Source organism: Felis catus, chromosome F1 (assembly GCF_018350175.1).
Source record: "Felis catus isolate Fca126 chromosome F1, F.catus_Fca126_mat1.0, whole genome shotgun sequence".
Classification (NCBI taxonomy): Eukaryota; Metazoa; Chordata; class Mammalia; order Carnivora; family Felidae; genus Felis; species Felis catus.
The window spans coordinates 31,628,174-31,650,032 of NC_058384.1; positions in this window are offsets into that span (position 1 = coordinate 31,628,174).

The window sequence follows — 21,859 nt, forward strand, 5'->3', positions numbered from 1 at the left end:
AGGACACCGCTCTGCTATCGTGCACCTTGGGGCTCACGTGACCCACCCCTCTTCCATTTTGCACCTGACAAAACTGAGACCAAGTGGGGTGAGGCGACTCATCTAAGGCCATATAGCTGAGAAGCAAATTTTATTTTGAGTTACAGAGTTTAGAGTTTGGAGGTGACAGAGATTTGGGGGGTGACTTGAAGCCGGGAGCTTGCAGGAAAAGGACACAGGCTTTTCAGTCCTAAAGTCCTGAGCTTACGTCCAGCTCCAAACGTGTGTCCTTTGATGAGTTACTGAACTCCTCTGAGCTCCAGCTCCCTTTTCTTTATCTTTTTATTTTTTTCTCAAAAATGTTTTAATGTTTATTTATTTTGAGACAGAGAAATTGGGGGAGGGGCAGAGAGAGGGGGAGAGGGAGAGAGTCCCAAGCAGGCTCCAAACTGTCAGCGCAGAGCCCTACACGTGGCTCAAACTCACAAACTGTCAGATCGTGACCTGAGCCGAAGTCAAGAGTCAGAGATGCTCGACCATCTGAGCCACCCAGGCACCCCTCCCTTTTCTTTGAAGTAGGAGTCATCAAACCTACCCTGCAAGGTTATTGCAAGGCTTGGGAACCATGTGGATTAGGAGCCTGGCACACAGCAGGAAAGCAATCGACCACAATACTATTTCATGCTACCTAGCATGGGCCGGGCTCTAGACTGGGGTTGCTGGGGAGGCTAGGGTGTCTGGGTGGGTAGAATGTGGGGTAAAGACAAGAAAAACCGGTATGTTATGGGACTGGTGTTATAGGGAATACTGAACAGAGACACATGGGTGGTGGTGGTGGGGTCTGGGTGGGGCCACTAAAGATTTCCTGAATTTTAAGGATGAATATAACTTACCTAGGCAAGGAAAAAAGGAAAGGACATTTGATTCCATTGAGGGAACCCTAAGGACAAAACCCTAAGGACAAAGGCCAGGGAGAGTCTGATGTGGTTGATGTGGCTGGAGGGGCCTGGAGGGTCCACAGGGAGGTGTGGACAGAGGAAGGTGGCTTTGGCCTGAAGGGCTGGGGAGTCTCTGAAAACCGACATATGCCAACACCAAGAGCTCTCAACAGAAAAGCAAATGTAGAAAATAATGAACTTCGCTTCGATTTACTCTTTTTTAAAAAAAAACATTTATTTATTTTTGAGAGACAGAAACAGAGTGTGAGCAGGGGAGGGGCAGAGAGAGAGACACACGGAATCAGAAGCAGGCTCTGGGCTCTGAACTGTCAGCACAGAGCCCAGCGCAGGGCTCGAACTCATGAACTGCGAGATCATGACCTGAGCCAAGTCAGACATTTAACTGAATGAGCCACCCAAGCGCCCCTCGATTTACTCTTTTCTTCTCAAAGAGTTGCTTCATTGTTTGCTCCAAACCTTTCACTTTTAATACGGGTGACTGGCAAATGACAGTGTGGGCACCGAACTAGTTTCCTTGGGTAAAAAGAAGAAATTCAAACCTACCTGAGAAATGCAAGTACCTACCCATTTATCAATGGCTTCATAAACCACTGCTTTGGGTCTTTAGCCTGGAGAGCTCCCTGAGCCCCACAGCTAGAGATTTGCTCTCCTGATGTTACCAATGTATTGCACACACGGAGGCTGGCGCTTGTCAAAGCTGTGTTGGGTGAGGGACACCTGGGTGGCTCAGTCGGTTAAGCGTCTGACTTCAGCTCAGGTCATTATCTCACGGTTCGTGAGTTTGAGCCCCGTGTGGGGCTCTGTGCTGTCAGCACAGAGCCTGCTTTGGATCCTCTGTCTTCCTTTCTCTCTGCCTCTCCCCCGCTGGTTCTCTCTCTGTGTCTCTCAAAATAAATAAATAAACTTAAAAAAAAAAAAAAAGCTGTGCTGGATGATAGTGGGTGTGGGGGGAAAGGCTTTTCAAAGTGTTTCGTTAATTCAAATTGATTCAACAAATATTTGCAGGGCCCTGTTCTAGATGTTTGGGGACGAGGGCTGAGATACAATGAGGTTCGCTCCCACATTCTAGGGGCCTACGGTGGAATCACTGGCACTTTGTGGCTAACACCAAGTTTTCAGGTGAGAAACGCTCAGTCGTCCCGACAAAGCCGGCGGAGTAACGAAAGCCTGGCATTTTCAAGTCAGACTACACCTGGGCGTAAAGCTGGGCTATTTGAAATCAGGCAAGTGACTTTGTCTCTTTCACGCCATCACGAGTAAAGTGGAAGGGCCAGAACCTACTTCACAGGTTGTTTTCCAGGATTAAACGGGATGACGAATGTGAAGTGCTTGCCATCAGGACATACACAATAAGCCCTCAGTAAATGGTCACCACTGGTATCACTGATCTTTGGGACAAACTCAAAAGCTGAGTGAGGGAGCAGAAAAGAGGCTTTCCTATGGTGAGGAGGCTGGTAATGAGTTTAAGGGGAAATAGTCCAGATCATACTTCAAAACCATTGGAGGGAAGGTTTCTCCAAGGCCAGGATTGGGCTTTGTTCATTTTGTATCTCCAGTGTCTACACACATAATAGACATTAATAGTGAGCCCTGAATGAATGGTTCTTAGCTCTTGGTCAGGATCCAGGAGAGACAGTTGGGTGGCACACTGTTCCAGGAAGATACTGTTTCCATGGCCAAGGAAGGTCAGTGGAACCTGGGACATCATCAGGAACTGGGTCATTTGTGAAATAAGCAAACACGGCATGGAAGCCCAGTAACACATTTCTGGAAAGAGTGCAGAGAGCAGAGAGTTCAGGAGATACCAGTCTGGGGGCAAGGAAGGAGAGGAAAACCTTGAGGCAAGTACCCTGGAGGGTCTGTGGCAAGAAAAACATCCTTGTTCCACAGTTCACACCTTTGACCTTAACCTTCATCAGAGAATCTGCCTGACTGTGTACCAGCAGCTTATGCAGTTCACTCTTGCATTCAAACAATGGTGAGGGGCCTCAGTTTCCCACTCAAGAATAGGAATCTAGGGTGCTCAGGACGGTCTTCGATCTGACCAGGGAAGAGGCAGCCAAGGTCACAACAAGAACTTCCCAACGGCCAGTCTAACAGAGCTGGGAACACTCCCAAAATTGGGATGCTTCTTTCTCTGGTTTTGTTGGGGGGGGGGGGTGGACAGGGAGGATTCTGGGATGCTTGGGCAATGCTTCATCCTCATATGCTCACAGATTCAGAGACTCTTATAGCTGGACAGAGCTTTGGTCCATGCCCCATAAAACACTGAGGACAGAGTCCCAGGGGCAGGCAGTGATTTGATCAATGAAGCTGGGACCAGAACCCACACCAGCTGGTTGTTTCATGGGTCGGTGCACACAGTTTGCAAATGACTCACACATATTATCTCCGAGCTCCTAACTGAAACAGCCAACTGCCTACTTGACATCTCTTTCTGAATGTCTTAAAGGTTCCTCCAGCTCAGTGTGTCTAAGAGTGAACACTTAATCTTCTCATTCTGGTTCCTGGCTCCATGACTGGTGACTCCACCTACCCAGTTGAGCAAGCCAGAAAGAAACCCACACACACTCTCTTTCTCACACCTTCTGTATCCAATTGGTTACCGAGTTCTGCTGATTTTATCTCCCAAATACTTCTTTAACCACCCTCTCCTTTTCTCTACTTCCTACATCATTACCCTAATGTAAGCTACCCTGACCTTTCACGTCTTAACCACCGCAATAGCCATCTACCTGCTAAGGGCACCCGAGCCCATCCTAGACCATCCCTCACAAGGCCGTCACATGACCTTCACAGAGCACAGATCTAGATGTGTCACGCACACACACACTAGCTTGGGGGAACTTCAGTGGCTTCCTTTCATCTTTAAGATAAAGCCACAATTTATTAACATGACTTCCAGAGCCCTACATCGTCTGGCTCCTGCTTGGCTCTGCCGCCCGCTCGCATGTCATATGACACATGCTCCTCCTTCCTCCACACTAGCTACACTGACTTCCCACAGTCCCACGCCATAGCCTCTCCAGCTTTCCTGTTCCTCTGCAGGAACAGTACTTTCTTGTTCCTCTGCATCAAATGCTCTCCTCCCTCCCTTGGCCTGGGTAATGCCTTTTCATCCTTGAGATTTCCAGCCCAAACTCCATTTTGTCAGGAAAACCTTCCTGAGTGGGTCAGAACCCTCCTAGGTCACATTCATGTAGCAATTGTCACAGCTCACGTTTTACATTAGCTTGGTGAGTATTTGATGAATGACTTCTCCTCACTATTCCGTAAGCTCCATGAAAGGAAAGACCGTGTCTAGTCGTAACTCAAGCACCTTGTTCAGTGCCTTGCACGTGGGAGGCACCTAAATATTGGCTCACTGAACAAGTGAATTAATGAATGCTCCATTTTTTCAGACTTTCTCCAAAGATGACACGATGAAGAAAAATCACCACTTTTTGTCCACAGATGGCCTCCTGTGCCTCTTTCTGAAACAGGTGGGGGGTTCGACAGTGAGGTACACATGAATTTGGTTGTGCCGTGAAACTTACACCCTAGTAGTTTCTTTTGTATTTTCCTAAAGAAGATCACTATGTTCTGGTAAGTGTGAAGAAAAACAGGCTCAAGTGACATGTAAAATATGACCCTACTGCCATTTTTAAATGCATTGAAAATGAGTAACAGCAAATAGTAGGATACAAGTGACCTTCCTTCCTTTCTTTTTTTTTTTCCATTAAGTATTATTACTTGGTAGAGAAATAAAAAGTATAAGCACTTTTCTGAATGTATTCACACACACACACACACACACACACACACACACACACACACACACACTGGTTTAAAAAATGGAAGGTCATGTGTTCAGATACCCAAGAATGGAAACCATATTTCCCCTCAGCCTGGGACCTTTCTGAAAGCAGAAACCATTTCACTTCCCCTGCCCCACCCTCTCCCCATTTCGTCCAGCACTCTTAGTTTCAAGTGATGGAAAACCAACTCAAATTAATTTAGGCAAAAAAAAAAAAAAAGAAAAAGAAATGTTGATGCTTCCATAGCTGGACAATTCCAGGCATGATGGCTCTCAGAGCTCAAGGGATTGGTCTTTCTCTGTTCTTTGCCCTGGCTCTCCTCCCATGGTGGCAAGATGCCACCTGTAGTCCCAGACTCCTATGTTGTACCAGAAGAGACTGTTCTCCCCCAGGAAAAGTCTTGATGCTGATCCCTGCACCAAGAGCTGTGGCCAGAGTGGGGTGGGGTGAAACCTCTTACTGGCCAGGCAATAGCTTCTGGCGATGGGACCTGCAGGAATCTTATAGGCTACAGGTGGGTGCTTCAGAACTGGAACACCTTTGCCAGAATAAGGGAGAAGGGATGATGGACAAGCAAAACAAAAAGCAACTAGCACACCCTGAGCACCCAGCTCTGCCCACGGTACGTGCTTGACCCATAGCACTGACTGGCTGACCTCCAGCTGGGACCATCTGGGGAGGAGACATGAGGAGGGTCGGGCAGCAGGACCTTGCTGGGTCCCACACCAGCTGCTGAACTTCCATCTACTTCCATCTACTTCCATCTGTGCCAACAGTCTCTTCTGAACAACCAGAGAGAGAAATTCTGAGTCTATGCACGTCCCAGAAACTGATGAGGAGGTGGAGAGCAACGTTTGCCAAGTTGCATGGAAAATTGCCCTTGAGCTTCTCCAAACACTGTATGCCCAGGAGGCCGAGCTTGATAACCGGTAGGACTGGGGCCCAGACTGGCTAAGCGGGCCACTCAGGATGGCCGGGAGTAGCTGGTGCCCTGCTTCCCTCCCAGCAAGCCGGGCCCACGGGCTGGCAGGTGCTCTGTAAGTGCGGATTGAGCTCTCAGGGATAAACCTCTTATGCAACACGTTGAGGGTGTAAGATGAAGAGGAAACACGATTTACGTGTTTGGGAAGTTCCTGGCCGGACGAGAGGAAAGTAACAAGACAAGATCGAGTCTGTACTCTGGGGCAGAGACACTGCGTGCTAGCCACCTCTGTGCCAGGGACTAGGTCTGCCCCACACCATCTTTGCTTGCCTTGTCCTTTCTATTATTTCTGCCCCTGTGGTCCCTGCCCCTTTTGACCACACAGCCTGGTTCACTACCCAGTGCACCCAGGAGCCCCAGGCACAGCGCCTACCCCTGATAAGAGAACCCCGCCTTCTCACGCTGGCCCAGCCCCACATCTGCCTGGAAGGTACCATCAGGCAAGGCTGGTACAGGCTCTCTTGGCAGAACCTCTGCTGGAGGGAAAGGTCCAAAGGTCATTTTTCCTGGGCCCAAAATGAGGAATGAGATTGATTCCTGCAGGTGCCACATAGGGGAGCCTTCTGCAGGCTTCACCATTTCCAAATACTCATCACTGAGGCCTGGAGAAGGCAGGCACAGGAGAAAGTTAACAGAGAGGCGGGGGTGAGCAAGTGAGAGCAGATGGAGGAGAGACCCTAAGGCCGTGCCAAGGCCCTTGAGCTGGCCGGGCAGACTTGGGGCTACCAAGGCATACCCTGCTCACCAATTCCCGGCAGCTTCCACGGGAGACTGGGCCTGGCACTGTCTGAAGTCACAGCTCACTGGTGAGCTCCAGGGCCCTGATGAGGCCCTCCGGGTGAGCCAGCCTCCTCTGCCTCACCCCTCTTCCTGTGTCCCCCACCCTGTAGCACACTCCTCTCTGCTCCCTCCTGTGTTATTCTTCCTCCTCCTCCTACTCCTCCCCTGAGCTGGCCTCCTCTCACACAGGTCAGGAGAGGCTGGTGCCAAGCCCGTCTGAGCAATTAATTGCCAGTGTTTGGTGTTTAAGACCGGCAGGCACTCCCACGGGGGTCCTTCTTGATCTTTCTGCTGCCACTGAGAAGACGGATTGTCCTGTTCCAGGCAAGTGCTTAATAAACATTTAATGAATGAATGAACACCTGTTATCTGATTTGAACCCCACAGCAACCATTTAAGGCAGCCCAGACAGTTACCATGAGTGCCATCTACAGCCGGGGAAACTGAGGCACAGAGAAATTAGATGCCACACATAGGTATGCAGTGGCCAACTGGGGTCAGAATCGTGTTCTCTCAGCACCCACAACTGCACTACTGCCCACTGCCTGTCCCTGTCACCCCCCTGCACCCTCTCAGCCACTCCTTGGGCAGAGAGCCTGACAGGAGAAGGCACAGGGACCCTGTGGACTGATTTGCACCCCACTGGCTCTGGGCTGTGGGGACAGTCTGGGCGGCTCTCTCTGCTTCCTGGTAAGGTCTCCTCCCTGGGTCCACAGCATTCTCAGCTCCTCTCCCCCTTCACCCCACACCACTCGATGCAGGGACAGCACCCAGGATCAGCTTGCCCAGCACAGTCCCATCAGAGCCTCCACTGCAGTTAAAGCGAAACCTGGATGGACATGGCAGTGATCTTTGACCTGCTGGCAGGCAGCGCCAGATTAAAATGTTAAGTGACCTCCTTGACTTCAAATCTATGGGGGAGTCAGAGAAAGTAGGATTTCCTGGGACTTGGAGGTGGGAAACGCTAGAACACTTTTGCATCTCCACTGGTGGCCCTATGGCCCCCACAGCAGAATGGGGGAACTCTTCTGGGGCCCAAGAAGACTTTAACCTCAGGAGTGGATGTCACAGAAGACCATCTCCAGGTGCTGGGGCTCCTCTGCCCCTCCAAAACCTACTACCAGTTTTTGTGTGCAAGTTTCTTTGCCAGGAGGCCCTGAATCTGGTGGAGGAGGGGTAATGATGTGAACTACATGCTTCTCATTGTCCACTAACTTGTCTGATCTTTTCCAGGACAATTGGGGGGGGGGGGGTGGCTGATAAAGGAGCTACTAGCCACATGTGGGTATTTAAATTCAAATCCATAAAAATGAAACAAAAAATTCCCCAGTTGCACATTCAGAGCACCTGGAGCGCTCAGCGGCTCCTGGGTTGGACAGCACAGATACTGGATATTTCCATAACTGCAGAAAGTTCCACTGGACAGGGCTGGGCAAGAGGCTGACCTTGGCTCCCTGAATAACTTCACAGGCCCCTTTTTGAAACTGGGACTGTCCAGCGTAGGGGTGGGGTGTTGGGGGATAGGGCTCAGCCCACCCAGTCATCGCTGCGAGAGAGTTCAGGCTTTGTGGGAAGGCACCACCTCCCCCACTCAAGGTCACGCCCCCGGGGCGGTCCGGGCGGGCGCCCCTGCCGGCTGGGAGCTGCAGGGCCAGTACGGAGGGCCAGGGGGCGCGTTGCCGGGACGAGCAAAGGAGGCTGGCTGGCCGAGCGCGCGGTGAGCCGGGGAGGCCCTCCTCCCCGAGGAGGTCAGCGCTGCAAGGAGCTGGCCGAGGCCGAGCACAGCGCAGGGTGACCGCACACCTGCGGAGGGCGGCCTGCGCTCCCTTCCCCCCACCCCCACCCCCGGGGCCATCCGGACTGGGGGCAAGCACCCTGCTCCCTCCGAGCCCCAGCCGTCCCCGTTAACCTGGAAGTTATTAATTTTTTTCTCCCAGCTAGAGGCGAAAGTTCCACGGGACTCAGATGGGGTGAGAGCCTCGGAAGCGCACTCGGAAGCGTTTTACCGCGGGAGGCGGAGGCCCGGGCGGGATGAGGTCACGGGCACGCGGCTGGGGTGGGGGTGGAGGGAACTCCGGAGGAGGTGGTATGGAACCGTTAAGTTCTTTCCTCTCCTGCTCCTCGCACACCGCCCCCTCCTCGGCGCCCTCCTCCCGGGCCAGCCCCCCTCGGGGCGCCATACGGCGGCTTCCTCTTACCAATTGTCCATCCAGCTCCCGCCTCCCCGTGCCCCCCGCAGGGCGCTTCCTCTAAATGGCTGATTTCGTCTTCCCCATTTGCTGGATGAACAAGTTCAGAATGCTGGGGTGAGGTGCCCAAGGTGTCACAGCTCAGAGGCAAACCAAAGGTCTTGTAGACCCAGGCCCACTGTCGCTTTCTGTCCCCACACCTGCCCAACTCGCGTCTACACCCCAGTCTACCAAGTGAGGGACTACAGGAGTAGAGGAAATAAGGGTCAGCACCTGCTCAGGAGCCATCACTACAACCTTAATCAGTCAGAAAATCCTGCCAAGGATTCATGTCAAGCTACATTATAAAATGCTCCTTTGGGCTGAAAGCAATTGTTAAGTGAGGCGCTCCGTCCCAGAAATCCCTCTCCGGACCCTGGAGCCATCCCATCTGTGGCTGAGACCTTAAGCTATTGGTTCGCAGGCCTTGCCTTTGCGGGGGTGGAAAGACCAGGGAAGGAACCCGTTCACAGAAATGAGGATAAAAGCTTCTGAAATGAAGCTGAAAGTTCCGAGAAGTAAGATTAGGTTTCCCAATCCCTAGGGTAAAATGAGGCACGCAGGCGCCTGCGCACTCCGAGACAAGACTGGGCCGATTCCATTCTATGTGGGAGGTGCTGCCCTGATCCAGCATCATCCTGGACCCCTGGGCACTGCCTGCACGGAGGTTCGCGGGGAACCCAAGGTTCGTCCCCCTCCTCGCCACGAGATGTCGCTGCTGCTCACAGTTAGGGGGCATTGGGCTGGACCAACTCTGGATCTGACTTCTGGGATCAGAAACTCTGGGGGTGGACCCAGCCATCTGTGTTTCTAACGGACCCTCCAGGGGATTTTGCTGCACACTCATGATTGAGAAGCACTGATATAGGTCATCCTGCAGGCCCCGCTGCCTCTGAGGTCTTGCTCCTCTGCAGGTGGTCAGCCTGTCACTAACCTGCAGTCCCCATCTTGCTACCTAACCTGGGCAGGACCTACGTTCTCAGAGCTTCCATTTCCTCTTTGGCAACCGGACAGGGCTTTTAAGAGGCCAGAACGAGACAGCGTCTGACAATGTGTTTGCAGCGGCAGAGCACTATGCGGTAAGGGTGCATAGTGGCCGGTGCTGTTTTATTCCCTTCATGACAAGCTCCAAACAGTTGAATGCAGCTGGTTCTGACGATTCCATCCTCTCTTTTTCCTTCTCTCAACACCCCTATTTCTCTCCCCACCCGGTATCCCCATTCAGGGACCCAGGGAAAGCCATACTCAATGCAGCATACAGCCTGCTAATAAAAGCTCAACTTTCATTGAGCACTCCCCATGTTCTAGATCCCGAGTTACCTGTTTTCTCTATTTTCTTTTGTTTAATCCTCACACAGCCCTATGAAGTAGGTGCTGTGAGGGACAATGACAAGGACACTAAGGCACAGAGAGATTACATCATTTTCACAAAACCGTCTAGCTAGCAAGTGGTAGGGCTCGACTTGAACTCAGTGCTCATGTTCTCAGTGCTCAGCCCAACACAGTGCTCATGTTCTCAAGGTTGCTCCCAACACATGGTTCCCAGGCCCCTGTGTGGTGAGCCGCGGTGTGGAGTGGTGGAAAGAACACTGGGTTTGGATTCACTTTCTAGCTCTGTGATCACGGGTGAATCACTGAACCTCTGGCCACGTGCACCCCCTCAACAAGGCTGGGTCCTTCCTCAAACCAGCATTGACTTGGCATTGCCCTCAGATCTGTAGACCCTAGTAGTCTGAGATGGTTCCCTTGCTTTGCAATGGAAGAAGTTCCAGGTTTGTCTTGTACTTTCCCTGCCTGGACCTGGAATCAGCCTCTTCTCCAAGAAACCCTCATTAGTTTTGGGGATAAATGGCATTTCAAGATCACAGTCCAGGCCTTAGCATCCATTTTTTAAAAATTTAATTCGATCGTGTGTTGCATGTATGTAAATATATGTAAGTAGATAATTTTATTAACCAATGTTCTGAATGCTTCTGTGCATCAGGCAGTTTCTGAAAGAAGGCAGATTAGACTTTACTTTTTTTTTTTATGTAGGCTTTATGCCCAGCACAAGTGCAATGCACAGCTTGAACTCACAACCCTGAGATGAAGACCTGAGCTGAGATCAAGAGTGGGATGCTTAACCGACTGAGCCACCCAGTCACCCCTGGAAAGAGGGTGAATCATAAACAAACAAATTATTACCACCAAATTTCAGGACCCTAGAAGAAGTGGAGGAAGCTATTCTAGGGCACTCATGCAATGAGGCCTCAGTAAACCCTTGGGGACAGAGTGGCATTGCCCATGATGGGTAGAATAACCCGGCCTCCCAGCTGGAGCCTAATGCTTGGCTGCCTCAGTGTCTATTTGGCTGGTGAGAGAGAGATGTTTGAGTTCAGGATGATGCCAGGTAATAAGGGCAGGTGACTCCTGTTGCCATGGTTACCGGCTCAGGTGGCCCTGGGGACTAAGGGTAGGGCAGGAGGAGTGCAGCTGGGTTTTCTGAGCAGCCTCTCTAAGTAGCCCCTTAGGTGTGGTGCCTGACTTCTGCATCAACAGGTAGAAGTCTCAGGGGCCAGCAGGGAATTCTGAGCACTGCCGTTGACCCTGCTCTGCCGCCACCCATCAGACAAGGGAGCTGGGGGCGGTGGAGTTTGCCCCAGTGAACGAGAGGACTGAGGAGGAATATGGGATAGGAAGTACAGCACCTATAGGTGAACAGCAGGGCTCTAGGCCAGGGTGCATGGGAGTGAGAAGGGTGTGCCTAGCATTGGCTCCATTTCTCAAAAGCCATGGTCCAGGCTCCATAAGAAGCAGGTTCCTTCCCTGTTTCATCAGCCTGAGGGGGCCTCTGACCCTGTGCAGCCATCACCAGAACCGCAAGTGACAGCTCCGACCTCTGGCGTAATGCAAAGGGACTGGACGCCAGTTTAACTCTGAAACTTTCAACAATAACTGCCTGAGCCTCAGCTTATCACTGGCACAGGAAGACACTAAGAATGCCGTCGCGGGGCGGCTGTGGGACTTAGATGGGCTGATGTGTCAGCGGCCTTGAAGAGGCCTGGCTATGGTAGACTAGGCCCTTCCTCCTGTGTGCGAAGCAGCCACCATGAGAAGATAAGGAGGGAGAGAACTGGAGAGAAGGTGCCCAATGGCATCTGAGGTATGGCTGCCAGTCTTACCCAATGCGGCCTTGACACTTGGGCTTGCACAAGCGAACAAGGGCCGGAGTGATGGTTTCCCCAAGTTTCAGGAGAACCCTGAGGTGAGTCTCAGCCTCCTCTGCCCCCATTCTCACAGAGTGCCCAGCCTGGGCCATGAAAACAGCATCTCTCCAGCCAGGGAGCAGACTTTCTCTGTGGATACTCTGTCAGGAACCTCAGGGTTTGGTCTGAGAGGTGATGGTTCCTGGCCAGACAAGAGGAGACCCTGGCCGGGCCCCTCTTCACAGCCGGGAGAGCCAGTTCACTGCCCTGCTGCCTCTCACAGAGGGAAGATCTGCTTTATTGAGGTGTCTTTTGTTAGAGAGAGCAAAGGAGTTTGGGGCCATGGGCTCTGCCTCTGAATGTGCCAGTGCAGTAACACAGAGAAACTGACTCGGGGTCCCCAAACCTGGAACTAGCTGCTGGCTTATTGAGGTGGCTAATCTCAGCGGTGCATCTCCTCTAATCCTTACAACTCTCCAAGGAAGGTATTATTGCCCCCAAATTATGGCTGAGGCTCAGAAAAGTTGGGACACAAAGCTAGGATCACACAGCAGACAAGTATTGAGTCTAGGTTTGAAACTAGAGAGACCTAAGTCTTTGAAGAGCGCCCCTCCTCATCCGTAAGGCCATCTGCCTCTATGCCAAGCTCCCACGAGGACAAGGATGGTTCTGGGTAACTCATCCCAGACACCAGAAAGCAAATGTTTTCTGAGGCTTCCTGAACTCAGAGAATGAGCGCTAGGATTCTCCACAGCCCCAACACTCAGGAACCTGCCTTGCCCTCCTCCCTGGACTCTGGAGGAGGAGGATGGTTATTTGTTAAGAAAATGAAACAAAGGAAGTCAAAGGGTTTTACAAATAGACTGGCCTGGGGGTGGGGGGGAGCGGTATAGCTCAGAGGTAGAGCATTTGACTGCAAATGGACAGGCCACTATGCAAATGCAACATGGTTGCAATTTACTTTCCCTGGTGGGCATAATGCCTCTCCAAGGAACTATGAGGTTGGGTTTCTGTGGTTAATCCTTCTTTAGTGAAGTCCTAAAGTAGATTGATCAAGCCCCACAATCACAGTCTTACACAACTTTCCGCCCAGTACAGTGTGCACCAAATAGTTTATTATTACACATTCCCTAAGAGATCTTTTCCAACTTTAGATCCAAAGGGACTCTTTTGTGTTGACAGATTTAACTGTTAGGTGCGTGTTGGTTTTTAGCCTGTTAAGAAAACCAGGACAGGCAGAGAGTCTGAATTCTCTTACCCTTTGAGGAAATGGGCAAGCTCAAAAGAAGCCCTACAGTTCCCTCTGGGTTTCACATACGTCAAGAAAATAGTGTGAACTTAATGGAAACTGAAGAGCTATTGGCTAGAAAATAAATGAATAAACTTCTTTTTTCCTTCAAGAGTCCCTTTTTTAAAAAAATATTATACTCTAGGTTTTTAAATTTTTTTTTAACATTTATTTATTTTTGAGAAGAGAGAGACAGAGCATGAGCGGGGTAGGAGAGAGAAAGAGGAAGACACAGAATCTGAAGCAGGCTCTAGGCTCTGAGCTGTCAGCCCAGAGCCCGACGCCAGGGCTCGAACTCACGGACCTCAAGATCATGACCTGAGCCAAAGTCGGACGCTCAACCTACTAAACCACTCAGGTGCCCCTATACCCTGGTTTTAAAGGGCAACGTAACCATTATTCAAACACCTTGGAAAGAATCCCTGCACATATGAAGTCATATTCTTCATCTAGGCTACTAAATTAATTCCAGCACAACACCAGGGGGTTCTTGGGTGCAATAAATTGGCCTTTATCCCCGCCTTTATCCACAAGTACACCCACCACTGTGGGCCCTGCTGTTTCTAGGCGAATTTTGGCATAATTATCGTCTTACGGCGGGATAAAGTCTGGGAGGTTGATGCAGCGTAATTTGTAAGTAGCCGCTCCATTGGTAGACAGCTAGATTGCTTCCAGTATGTGTCAGAACAAGCTTCAGAATCTTGGCTTTTCAATTCCTGTTCCCAATTTCCTCCCCAGGAGGTTTCCAGAGATCCCAGGCAGCTGGCACAAGGCACTCAGCTTCCACCCAGAAGTCAAAGGGGCCCCTTGCCCCAGTGAGAAGCATGTTGGGGCCTCAACACCGGCTTGTAGCCTCTCTGTGTTGTTGCCTGTCTGTGGTTGATTGGATGGCTCTGCTCTTCTTTCCTGACTGGTTGTTTGGCAGGAGGAAGTTAAATTAAGCTTTTGCTTTATCTTCTGAGAACCAAGGGCACAGGTGAAAGGAACTCTGGGGAGCCTGCTGCCACCTTCGGGCAATTTCTAGCAGCCAGCACAGGGTCTTACACAGCACAGGGCTCAGCCTCAGCTGACATCCTGACTTCTTCATCAGCCCTGGATTTCAGATTCAATCCCCCGCCCCTCCTTGTCCCTGGGGTCCCTCGTTAATCAACTCACCAAGTACATCTATCTATGTGGAAGACTGATGAAGCACCTTTTCCAAGCAGCCTTCCAGGATTATGAGAAGAGCAAGTAACATGGAATTCTACACAACACACACACACACACACGCACATACACACACACACACACACACACACACACACACAGTACTTCCTTATCGCTCCAGATAAAATACTTGTAACACAGAGAAAATGAGATGTGTCTGGTGCTCACGACCAAGGCTTAGGGCGTACGTGCCCATCTGATTTGTGGATGCCACAAAGGCAGCAATGGGCAGGGGAGTTTTGGAGAAAATGAGCAGAGATTATCATCCTGACTTTGTTACCCACTCACTGTGCTGTGAGAGCAAGTTGCTTGACCTTTCTGAACTCATCTCAGCAGGTGCGGGAGTAAAGGGCATCTAAGCCCCTGCTGCTTTGGGACCCTCAGTTGAGCAATCCGGGGGCAAGAGAGTATGGTGTGGGAGAGGGAGTGGGAGCTGGGGAGCCAGGGGCTACTCTCTGGGGGTGTCCTTGGATCTCTGCAGGCCATCAGCCCAGCGGCACACAGCCTTGCTCCCCTTCTCTGGCTGGAAGCCCCCGAGGGCACAGATGAGCCTGCCTTCTCCACCTTCACCCTCAGCACTGAGCCTGGGGCTGGCACAAAGTACCTGCTCAGCGAAGCTTCGTTGGGGAGATGAATGGGGGCCAGGACGCGCAGTGAAGGCCGGATGTGGTAAATGAAACAATACACTTGGAGTTCCCAGAGGGCTCGTGTAAGCTCTAGCCATTTATGAGTCTATCGTAAAAGACCTTGAGGGAAAGACTTCCAGAGAGAATTGTTCTCGGGCCTCTGTGTGTGACAGTAAGGCATCGGCTCTGACTTACGGGGAAAGATTGTACTAGATCAGCCTCTCTGTTGTCCTTGGCAGGTCTTCTCTGTACAAAGCCACTGGAGGAGGAGACACTCTGCTGATGTGGGAACCCCACGGAGGACAGGGTCACTCAGACCTGAAACCTCTCTCTGTGGCTCACTGCTCAGTGTCACCGAATGGGCGAGCCCAGCCCTCAGGGAGGTGGCGGCAAGAGAGACAGCCCACTTATGTGGAGGACAGGTGTCCAGGAAGCAGCAGGGCAGAGGGCCCCAGGCATCAGAAAAGGGACCTGGTTGGTGCTGGCAGAGAAGAGTCAATGTCCAAAAGGGGGCTGACAGGGTTTGCAGTGCAGGGTGTAATACCCCCCACCCCCCACCATTCAGCTTGTCCATAAACCCTTCAGTCAACTCTGGTTTAGGGAATAAGTATTTCCAGAGACTGAGGCTCAGCCCAGTGTTCAGGGTTGCAGAGACAAGAAGTGTCTACATGCTGGGGTGGCTGCCGCAGGGGTACTGGTCCTGCCCCCGTGCTCCAACAGCAGTGTCCCCACAACGACCTGCACCACCTCCCTGTTACTAATGGTGTTTCCTGCGCATCATGCTACTGGACCTCTTGGTGGCATTTAATGTCACAAACGACCCCTACATTCTTGACTTTTCCCTTCTGTCTCTTCTAGAAGCAGAGCCCAGGACATGGGTGCAGATCCTGGGGCTTGGGAGGTAATGGAGGAGGCAGGAGTGAGGGCACAAGAGAGTGAGACAGGAAGAAAGGAAACCAGCCTAGGGTGTGTTAGCAAGGTCACTGCCGAGGGCAGCAAGGTATGATCCCTGGGGACCCCTTGGGAATTGTAACGTCATGCCTTTCAAGAACTGTCAACCTGATGGACGGAAGTCTGGAGCATTTATCTGCCAGCTCCAACCCCCTGTAGGTTGAAGATTGTCCCCAGTGACACTAAATGCCCCATGTTTGGGGACTACACTTGTATGTGGGCCCAGAGGGCCTCCTCAGTCTCAGGCGGTTGTGAGCTCGAGCTAGGATGTTGTCAGTTAAAGGAACATCTGACTTCAAACAGAACTGGACTCCAGAGCTGTGCTCAGAGCAGAAGAGGGGCAGGGGGATGCGCTGGGGGCACCGGAGGCATCGTTGCTGCTATCCCTGACCACCTTTCCCCCGTCTCTCTGGGGTGCTTCTCCGGACCTGTTGTCAATAAATATCTGCCAACTCTGCTTGATCTCCACTCCTTTTTCTAAACTTTTTTCTTTAAGTTTATTTATTTTTGAGAGAGAGAGAGACAGAGCACAAGTGGGAAGGGGCAGAGAATAAGAGGGAGACACAGAATCTGAAGCTGGCTCCAGGTTCTGAGCTGTCAGCACAGAACCCAACGCCGGGCTTGAACCTACGAAATGAGAGATCATGACCTGAGACGCAGTTGGACACTGAACCGACTGAGCCACCCAGGCTCCACTCCACTCCCTTTTCTAAATGCTCACATACTATTTAATACAGCCCAGGGTTTTGCCAGGGCCCTGGGATGGTGTCAGGACAGTATGGAGACACATGGCCAAGGGACGCTTATATTAGTTTCCCTGTGTTCCTTTGTACGAGTTTAGGCAGGACATGTTGCCAGGCCTCCTGGCGCTTTCTCAGCCTGCTCCTCTGGGGCCCGGGGGTCTGTCCCAGGCGCTCTCCTCTTGTGGTCCCAGCCCCTGACAACCTCCCAGATCTGTATCTTCGACAATCACCCCATCTCTGTCTCTTCCACATCCACACAGCTAGAGCTGAGCCTGGCTTCCCCGTGGGTGTCATGTCTCACCACCATCCATCGAAGTCAGAGCTCCCAGACAATCCCCCGTCCCTTGTTCTCCACGCCCAGTCCCTGCAGCCTCCTGGTGGTCAGGCAGGGAGCTAATCACTGGGCTGGCACCATTGCTCCGGACTCACTGATGTCCTTCCTTGGGAACGGACATCAGAATCCAGTAAGATCCACATGCGATGTTCAGGCCCACATGGGACAATCTGTCTCATCCTGCACAGTCATACCTTCTCCCAGGCCCCAGGGCACCCCTCCCCCATAGTCTCACGCGGTGTCTACCCCCAGGGCCCCCATCTGCTTGTGCCCCTTCAGGTTTGGTTCTCTCAAATGCAATGCCACATGGCAGGCCCCCTCTTCCCATTGATTTTCCATGACCTGGCCTCCTCCCAAAAACATTTCCAGGTTGAGAGGAAGGGGCTCTCTGGCTTTCTTAGGCCGACCCTGCCTGGACCTGGGAGTAGAATGGCCAGGCTCCCAGACCACCCTCCAGAGGCCCCCCGGCTTTACCCACCTTCCCTGGCATGTGCACCTGAGCTCCTCACAGTCCATTCCTGCCTGGCTTGTGCCTGGTGCCCGTGTGTCCTTGAGCCTGTGACAATTCATCTCTTGGGGCTCTTTCGGGTTCCAGAAAGCCCAGGGACAGGTCTGTGACATTTGCTTAGCACAGGCATCAGGCTCAGGGTGCTCTAATAATAATCTTTTTTCTTAAATGTTTATTTGTTTTTAAGAGAGAGAAAGAGAGCAGACATAAGTGGGGGAGGAATAGAGAAAGAGAGAGAGAATCCCAAGCAGGCTCTGCACTGTCAGCACAGAGGCTGATACAGGGCTTCATCCCATGAACTGTGAGATCATGACCTGAGCTGCAACCAAGAATCGGACGCTCAACTGACTGAGCCACCCAGGTGCCGCTCTAGCTATCATCTTTAAATCACATGTATGACAAACATGCAGTTAGCATGTGCTGGGCCTTGGGCTCCTTGCCCTTGAGGAGCTTGGACTCTGCAGGGATGCTGAACCAAACGCTCAAGAAACAGTGTGAAGCACAGCTGATTCTCATTATTTGAGATAACGAGAACGTTCTCAAAGTCACTGCAAATGCTGGAATAGCAAATACTGAACAATCGCTCCTGGGGAAATACAGGGTTAGTTTCCTAAAAGCCTCTGGTCATGACATCTTTGCCGATCAATCAATATATAACCTTGTTGCATGTGTATTACCGTTTAAAGACACTTTACTTATATATAATGTCGATTCATTAACATTGAACTCATGGCCAACAGTGCCATAACTCATGCTTGAACTAAGCTTACGTAATGTGTATTTTCTCTGTGAGGCACGTCACAGTGCTTAGGAACACTACAGAGCACTTCAGCACTGTACTTGGGGCCTTTTCAAGCAGAGAAATCACCAACAAAAGCCACCAAGTATGAAAAGTGTGGCACAAACTAGACCATGAAAGGGACACATGTTTATAGTAGGAGAGCTGAGACAAGAAGGCGGAGGGTGGCTTTGTTCAACCTCAGCTGGGAATGTGCTCACCAGGCAAGTCAAATTTTTCAATGCTTTGTACGGGTCCAGAATGACCACAAAAGTGCTGTGAGCATTGATTTGGGGACGACAGATTTTAGCAAGTAGGAACATTTGCAAAAAGAGAATCCATGAGTAATGAAGATCCAGTGAAGTTTCAGGTTGTGGAGAGGATGGAGCAACCAGGAAGACAGGAAGGATTACTGGGGTTTACCACTGGAGCGAAATTTCAAGGGGAAGTGAGACTTCCCCAGGCGGGCACGTGTGGGGCAGAGGGTGCATTGTGCGCAAAGTCATGAAACAATGGGGAGTGAGGTAGTTAATTTCTTTGGGATGAAGATGGGAGACCTGGGAGGAGACATGTCGGGAAGAGCTCTGATCTCCAGGAACCAAGGGAAGGGCAGAAAGGTCCCACATCCGTTCCTTCTCTGTTAGGGTAGGGCCAACTGCTGTGGCAGAGACACTCCACATGGCTTGACCCAATGCATTTCTTGTGCCATTAGAGCTCAGCATAGGTGACTGGCAGGCGGCTTTCCACATAATTTATACCTTGGCTCCTTCCAAATTGTGGCTCTGCCATCCTTCAGAGCCCGAGTCCTTGCTGTCCATCAGCAAGCGGGAAAAGATGGGAGGTGGAGAATTACACTGGAGACTTCCATAAGTCTTGCAGTCGCACACATCCCTTCCACCCACATTCCGTCGTCATGTGGTGCTCCCTAGATGCCAGGGAGGCTGGGTAATGAAGTCCCTGGGTGGACAGCTGCTTCCCAGAAATGTGCCTACACTTGGAGAGGGGGCATGGATCTTTGGTGGATAGCTAGCTGTTTCTGCCACGGGCTCTCAGGTCAGTCTGTCAAAACACAGGGCAGAATCTAAAAGAAGTTGGTAGTGATTGGATTCTATGGAAATGAGCCATCTGTCTAGCACAGAGTAGATGGTCAGTTAACGCGGTGAATGAATGAATGAGAAATGCATTATGTCTCTCTCCTGAGTTCTGTTTAGCCTAATGTAGTTTAGCCTGAATGAAGCTAGAGGGAGGAGCAGGGGAGAAGGACAGAGAAAGGGAACAGGGGCTTAAGCCAGCCAGCTGGGAGGAGGAAGGCGAGCATTCACGTTTTTCCTGTAGTCAGATACAATGCTGCCTTTCTCTGGAGAAGGAAATGGGGCCACAGGAGTGGCAAGAGGGCTTCCTGGAGAGAAGAGGTGTGAGTAAACACGAGTGTGGTCTGTATCTATGAATATTATGTTAGTTTAATCCAATCTCATTCAGGATTTGGGCTACATGGACTTTCTGCAGGACTCTGAAAGCCCCATGCATGACCGAGCGGCTAGAAGTGGTTTGGAACACTCCTCACAGCCTGGAAGGAAGCCAGGGAGGAGGAAACAGGAGGAGAACCCCCATAAGGGCAGCCTGACATCTGGGATAGGGGATCTTCTCCAGTCTCCTCATGGTGTTTAATCTAGCCTTGCGCTCAACAGCTTCCTAAATCCACATCTCCAATTTATTAATCAAGCGCCATCTGTGAGGCAATGTCATGGGCCCCACTGGTGTTTCTCCATCTGAATGGCTGCTGAATATTTAACTACGCTTCAGCAACTTCCATTGATGTCAAATGAGAGAAAAAACAACCACCACCTTCTCTCTCTAGTACAAATTCACACTCAGCATGGATAATCACAAAGCCTCCACAGGCTAACAAATCAAAATAAATTAGCAGTCAACACAAACGCCAAGCCCTATTTGAGCTACAGTGTTAAGGCAGCAGGCAAGGGAGGGAAGGAGGGAGGGGATGACCGTCTCTCCTGGTCACGGACATCACTGAAAAGTGCAAGGAAGGAGCCAGCTGTGCCAGGAAGGAAGATACAAAAAAACCTGGTCATCTGTGTGCATGTTCTCCAGAGTCACAGGTCAGGGGTCCTGAAGCTCACCCCTCACCCCTTGCTGCAATGAGATCTTCCTTTTGATAGCTGACGACATTGACCTGTATAACCTCATTTACATTACTTGTGAGTGTGTGTGTGTGTGTGTGTGTGTGTGTGTGTGTGTGTGTGTATTTGAGGGTGAAGTATTAAGACTAATGTATGGCTCAGGGCACCTGGGTGGCTCAGTCGGTTAAGTGTCTGATTCTTAATTTTGGCTCAGGTCACAGTCTCACGGTTTGTGAGATCGAGCCCGGAGTCAGGCTCTGCACGGTTAGTGCTTGGGACTCTCTCTCCCTTCTCTGCCCCTGCCCAGTTTGTATGAGCACACGCGCGCTCTGTCTCTCTCTCAAAAATAAATAAACTTTAAAAAAAGAGAGAGAGAGAGAAGGAATGGCCCAGATCCTGACTTAAGACTCCTGCTTGAGAAGATGGATGAGGGAGGCAGACTCACCTAGGGGATGCAACCACAGAGCAAGCACCAAGTGGCACAGCACCCAGGGAGAAAGTCAAAACACACAGGCAGGCAGGTGGACAAGCCGAGTCAGTTCATCATAGTGTAATTTCTCCTTGGCTATGCGTTCTGCTTTATTTTCAACACAGTTAGGACTAGATGTGTCCAGAAGGCACTCCATCAGCTGGTACCTGGCACAGCATCACCTGAGATCTATTATAACGCAGCTCGGTGCCCATCACTGGAGGTCGATGCCGCTCACAGGGCGACATGCCTGCGTGTCTGTGCCCACTAATGTCTGGGGGGGGCACACAGCCTGGATACACTGGGCCCCTAACCAAAATACTCTGCAAGCGATAAAGCGACCAGAGCTTGGAGACAGACGGGAGGCTCAGACTCAAGTATCAGATACGGGAGAAGGGCAACAGAAGACTCCTGCCAGTCCCGCATTTACCTCAAATACCTCAAAATCCATCCCCATGATCCATGTTCCCTCTTCTCCCCAGATTATTTCTCAGCCTCACCTCTCCTTGAGAAAGTCAGCAGAACTTCCTGCCCTTGATCTTGCTTGAGGGAAAGAGAGAATTTCAATTAGCAAAGAGGAGGACAGGTGGTGAGGCAAAGGCGAAGACATGGCTCTTCAGGGACAGCCCCCAGAACGTCCCCTCTCCTGGTGGAGGGCAGCACGTGGGAAGAGGGGAGCTTCGCCAAGATGGAATCATCTGTCCCCAGCAGGTGCGCCAGCCAGAGCGCAGTAAGGAATGCCATCTGGACACAGGTGCCCTGTCACCACCTGGGTCTTCCCAGGCATCTGTGGCAGGTCAGGCGGGCTCCCTCTACGGATAATACAGCTCCAGGTGAAAGAGGCTTAGGTGGGTCGCCATGGCAACGCAGATCAGGGGTTGGCCCGCCTCTGAGGTTCAGGAGGAGGA